Source organism: Eretmochelys imbricata, chromosome 13 (genome assembly GCF_965152235.1).
Source record: "Eretmochelys imbricata isolate rEreImb1 chromosome 13, rEreImb1.hap1, whole genome shotgun sequence".
Classification (NCBI taxonomy): Eukaryota; Metazoa; Chordata; order Testudines; family Cheloniidae; genus Eretmochelys; species Eretmochelys imbricata.
This window is the reverse complement of record NC_135584.1, coordinates 31,338,316-31,344,901: the sequence shown is the minus strand read 5'-3', so window position 1 is coordinate 31,344,901 and position 6,586 is coordinate 31,338,316.

Sequence of the window (6,586 nt, the reverse complement as noted above, 5' to 3'; positions counted from 1 at the left end):
AGGGCCATGGAGGGGAAGGGGAGGAGCAAGGGATGGGGGGCCATGCTGAGGGTGTGTGTGTGCAGGGGTCCAATGTTACTTGTGCCCTGGGCTCCAATAAATCTTAATCCGTCTCTGAGGGCAAGGAAAGTGTGCCTCAGCCCCTGCCACCCAGGGCTGGAGCATGCTCAGTGCAAATGGAAACTTCCATTTAGTTGCCAAATTCTAAAATGGCTTTATGGAGCCTGTGTAATCCAAGATTTTCAAAGGCTCATAACTTGGCTAACATTGGGCAGATATTCATGGGAATAGACATCCCTAACACCAGGTCAACCCCCTGCCAAAATTCAAGTCCCTGCTCCCAAGTATGGAGGCATTTAAGCTTCTAGAGTAAATGGTTGTAACCTATTGCTATCCTAATCTAAAAAATGATTTGTGCTGAAATAACACTCTCCCCACCCCAGCCTGAGGCTGATACCCAACAAGGAAAATTTCAGCCCAAATAATTAAAGTTGGGCAAAGTTATAAGCAACTAGAAACAGGATATTATAATGGAAAGTGTCAGGAAACCTGAAGTATAGGTGTTACTCCCAGCACTGCATGCAAATACAGAGTAACTAATTCAAATCTGTTTAATCGCTCATTTATTTACCAACAAGGGAGTTAAGTATGGCTGTAGAATGTACAATGTAGAATGTACAATATTGTCATTTTACTTCAGTTATTTCAAATAATGCCTCACATTGGGGCGGTTGTTAGTATATTCCTGTTTTGTGAATTTAGGCAGCTCTACAGGGCCAATGTAGTAGCGGATTTTAAGATATGCAAAGTAATTTTATACATTCATACAGATATTTCAGAAGTTTCATGAATTAAGTCTTTAGTCATCTCTTTACCTGTTTATTCACATACTGTATGTGCTGTGTAGCACATTTCCTAACTGTAATATTCTTTGGTAAAGGTGCACAGCGATGGGGCATTGGTCACACACTGGCCTCTAAGGGGTTAATAGAGCCCTAGGGAGGCTGCGCAGGAGGCAGCCAATTAGAGAAGGGCTGAGTGGAGCAGCCAGTCAGGGCATGGCAGGCCCATAAAAGATCTCTTGGGAGAGCCCAGTCAATTATCTCCTGGAGCTTAAGGAGAGAGGATTGGGTGCCTGGCAGGAAGAAAAAAGTTAGCTCCCTTGACAGACCAGTGCTGCTAGCAGGGACCAGGGGAGCTCGAAAGAGCTCATTCTCAGCTGCTGGGATTTGCAGGCTGAGGCAAGAGTCAAGAGGGTGCTGGGATTGCAGGGAAGTGGCCAGGCAATTGGCTGTAGTCCTGCCACTTCTCCAGTGGCGACAGTTGGATTGCAGCACTGTGACACGGCTGGAGGACCGTGTCCTGAAGAGGAGTGATGTGGGTCCAGGAGCAGAAGTGATGGGGGGCAAGGCACCACCAGGAAAAGGCATAATGACCTGCAGAGCTAATCCCCAAGGCAGTCAGCAGGAGGTGCCAGCATGGTGAGTGGAGCCCTGTTACACACACACAGAGCAGCAATTCTTAAGCTTTTGTCTCATACAATTGTGTTGGATTCTGTCTCATGGTTTCTTTGTACCAGCCCATGCCTATTTGTTGCTTCAACCTATTGTCTCTCATGTAATACAAAGATTGTAAGCAACCAGTGGCAAGGACTGTGACTGTGTGTGTATAGCACAATGGAACTTGCATCCATGGCTGGAGCCCCGAAGTACTACTACGTAGTATGAATAAATAAATAAAAATAGATGAATCAAGAACCCTTATCAGAGGGTCAGTTTCCTGGGTACACACTCTTAATGGTGTTTAATTGCAGCTTAGTTTTCTCTTCAAATATTATTCTTGTATGAAATACAACTGTTAACTCTGAAGCAGTTTTGCAACTAGAATGAAACAAACGTCAACTGAAATTTAAAACTATGATGATTTTTAATAACCTATAACGAAGTTTGACCAATTTTCTTCAAACACTGCAAAAAAATTCTTCCTTGCCGTTGTAGAGAGTCCAGCAATTTTCAGGACAAATTAATTTTCTAAGACAAAGTGGAGGTAGATGGCTAAAAAGCATAAAATAGGGCTTTTACAGTGGAAGCTAGTGGCAAATTACAGTAAAACAAAGATGATAGCTAGTTCTTTGAGAAGGAAGAACTTAACAAAAAACCACTGAGTTGCTCATGGACCAAAAGATTTGGCTGGTGTGGGTGGGGAGATGATTGACACTTGTTCCTGAAAGAATCAGCTGCGAACAAAGTTAAAATTACAAGCAGTGTGTTCTTGAAAAGCCATCTTCCTCCTGAAGTTCTGAAGATACTTATATGCCAATCAAGTCACCTCTCAGTCTTCCCTTTGATAAGCTAAACAGATCATGCTCTTCAAGTCTTTCCCCTTATAAATTTTCTGCATTTCATGGCCATCACTATAAATGTGAAGTTATCTGCTTCCCCCTTTTTCACTTGTATATTGCTTTTATTTATTTCTAATTGCTGCCTTCTCTTCACCACAGAACCAGGCTGGGCTTTTAACCAAACCTGTCCTGTTCCTTGATTGTAGAATAGTAGCTTTTTGGCCATTACCTACACTCTTCTTCAAGGGTTCCCACTTTCATTCACATTTCTAATCATACCAATTATACTCAATTTTCATCAATGTTGGGAAATTAACCCTTTTGAAGCACCAAGTACATAACTTGCTTGGACTGTATTTTATTTTGGCCATGATCACTGCTCCCGAGGCACCCATCAGCTTCCAGTCCAGTGATGAATTCATGTTTATCAGTCATAATGATGTCCAAAATAGTTACGTAAAATCAGAAGCAATAATTTTGGTAAATTGCCATCTATAATTTTTAGAAACCCTCATGATTTACTACTAGCTGCAAGGTTTCAGAGTAACAGCCGTGTTAGTCTGTATTCGCAAAAAGAAAAGGAGTACTTGTGGCACCTTAGAGACTAACCAATTTATTTGAGCATGAGCTTTCATGAGCTACAGCTCACTTCATCGGATGCATACCGTGGAAACTGCAGCAGACTTTATATATACACAGAGAATATGAAACAATACCTCCTCCCACCCCACTGTCCTGCTGGTAATAGCTTATCTAAAGTGATCATCAGGTTAGGCCATTTCCAGCACAAATCCAGGTTTTCTCACCCTCCACCCCCCCCCACAAATTCACTCTCCTGCTGGTGACAGCCCATCCAAAGTGGCAACTCTTTACACAATGTGCATGATAATCAAGTTGGGCCATTTCCTGCACAAATCCAGGTTCTCTCACTCCCTCACCCCCCTCCAAAAACCCACCCCCATACACACACAAACTCACTCTCCTGCTGGTAATAGCTCATCCAAACTGACCACTCTCCAAGTTTAAATCCAAGTTAAACCAGAACATCTGGGGGGGGGGGGTAGGAAAAAACAAGAGGAAATAGGCTACCTTGCATAATGACTTAGCCACTCCCAGTCTCTATTTAAGCCTAAATTAATAGTATCCAATTTGCAAATGAATTCCAATTCAGCAGTTTCTCGCTGGAGTTTGGATTTGAAGTATTTTTGTTTTAAGATACCGACCTTCATGTCTGTGATTGCGTGACCAGAGAGATTGAAGTGTTCTCCGACTGGTTTATGAATGTTATAATTCTTGACATCTGATTTGTGTCCATTTATTCTTTTACGTAGAGACTGTCCAGTTTGACCAATGTACATGGCAGAGGGGCATTGCTGGCACATGATGGCATATATCACATTGGTAGATGTGCAGGTGAACGAGCCTCTGATAGTGTGGCTGATGTTATTAGGCCCTGTGATGGTGTCCCCTGAATAGATATGTGGGCACAATTGGCAACGGGCTTTGTTGCAAGGATAAGTTCCTGGGTTAGTGGTTCTGTTGTGTGGTATGTTACGGCTGTTACTCTGAAACCTGTCATTATGCAAGGCACTGCATTTAGCCGTATGGAGTGGAAATCTATCAACTGCATGAAAAAACTTGCACAGATACAGACAGACATCATCTTCCTTTCCAAATGCAAACAGATGAACATCGTACCAAAAGGATTGAAGGTAAAAAATCCATTACAATCTACATACCACACAGACTATGCTGACAGCTTGTGCCACACGCTCTCAAAGAAACTGCGGAATCACCTGATCAACATCCTCTACAGCAAACAGGGAAAGATTGAGCTCTCAGAACTGGATACTCTCATAAAAAACCAACCTTCCACACAAACTTCCTCGTGGCTGGATTTTACTAAAACTAGACAAGCCATTTACAACGCACACTTTGCTTCTCTACAAAAGAAAAAGGACACTAAACTTTCTAAACTACTACATGCTACAAGGGGCCACAGCAATGGTTCCCTCAACTCACCTAGCAATATTGTTAACCTATCCAACTATACTCTCAGCCCAGCAGAAGCAGCTGTCCTATCTCGGGGCCTCTCCTTCTGCCCCTCCACCCCCACGAACATGATACAGTTCTGTGGTGACCTAGAATCCTATTTTCGACGTCTCCGACTCAAGGAATATTTCCAAAATACCTCTGAACAACATACTAATCCACAGAGGTCTCCCTACCAACACTACAGAAAGAAGGATTCTAGGTGGACTCCTCCTGAAGGTCGAAACAGCAGACTGGACTTCTACATAGAGTGCTTCCGCTGACGTGCACGGGCTGAAATTGTGGAAGAGCAGCATCACTTGCCCCATAACCTCAGCCATGCGGAACGCAATGCCATCCACAGCCTCAGAAACAACTCTGACATCATAATCAAAAAGGCTGACAAAGGAGGTGCTGTTGTCATCATGAATAGGTCGGAATATGAACAAGAGGCTGCTCGGCAGCTGTCCAACACGAGTTTCTACAAGCCATTACCCTATGATCCCACTGAGAGTTACCAAAAGCAACTACAGCATTTGCTCAAGAAACTTCCTGAAAAAGCACAAGATCAAATCCGCACAGACACACCCCTGGAACCCCGACCTGGGATATTCTATCTACTACCCAAGATCCATAAACCTGGAAATCCTGGGCGCCCCATCATTTCAGGCATGGGCACCCTGACAGCAGGATTGTCTGGCTAGGTAGTCTCCCTCCTCAGGCCCTACGCTACCAGCACTCCCAGCTACCTTCGAGACACCACTGACTTCCTGAGGAAACTTCAATCCATCAGTGATCTTCCTGATAACACCATCCTGGCCACTATGGATGTAGAAGCCCTCTACACCAACATTCCACACAAAGATGGACTACAAGCCATCAGGAACACTATCCCCGATAATGTCACGGCTAACCTGGTGGCTGAACTTTGTGACTTTGTCCTTACCCATAACTATTTCACATTTGGGGACAATGTATACCTTCAGATCAGCGGCACTGCTATGGGTACTCGCATGGCCCCACAGTATGCCAACATTTTTATGGCTGATTTAGAACAACGCTTCCTCAGCTCTCGTCCCCTAAAGCCCCTACTCTACTTGCGCTATATTGATGACATCTTCATCATCTGGACCCATGGAAAAGAAGCCCTTGAGGAATTCCACCATGATTTCAACAATTTCCATCCCACCACCAACCTCAGCCTGGTCCAGTCCACACAAGAGATCCACTTCCTGGACACTACAGTGCTAATAAACAATGGTCACATAAACACCACCCTATACCGGAAACCTACTGACCGCTATTCCTACCTGCATGCCTCCAGCTTTCACCCTGACCACACCACACAATCCATCGTCTACAGCCAAGCTCTGTGATACAACCGCATTTGCTCCAACCCCTCAGACAGAGACAAACACCTACAAGATCTCTATCAAGCTTTCTTACAACTACAATACCCAGCTGCAGAAGTAAAGAAACAGATTGATAGAGCCAGAAGAGTTCCCAGAAGTTACCTACTACAGGACAGGCCTAACAAAGAAAATAACAGAACGCCACTAGCCGTCACCTTCAGCCCCCAACTAAAACCCCTCCAACGCATTATTAAGGATCTACAACCTATCCTAAAGGATGACCCAACACTCTCACAAATCTTGGGAGACAGGCCAGTCCTTGCTTACAGACAGCCCCGCAACCTGAAGCGAATACTCACCAACAACCACATACCACACAACAGAACCACTAACCCAGGAACTTATCCTTTCAACAAAGCCCGTTGCCAATTGTGCTCACATATCTATTCAGGGGACACCATCACAGGGCCTAATAACATCAGCCACACTATCAGAGGCTCGTTCACCTGCACATCCACCAATGTGATATATGCCATCGTGTGCCAGCAATGCCCCTCTGCCATGTACATTGGTCAAACTGGACAGTCTCTACGTAAAAGAATAAATGGACACAAATCAGATGTCAAGAATTATAACATTCATAAACCAGTCAGAGAACACTTCAATCTCTCTGGTCACGCAATCACAGACATGAAGGTCGCTATCTTAAAACAAAAAAACTTCAAATCCAGACTCCAGCGAGAAACTGCTGAATTGGAATTCATCTGCAAATTGGATACTATTAATTTAGGCTTAAATAGAGACTGGGAGTGGCTAAGTCATTATGCAAGGTAGCCTATTTCCTCTTGTTTTTTCCTACCCC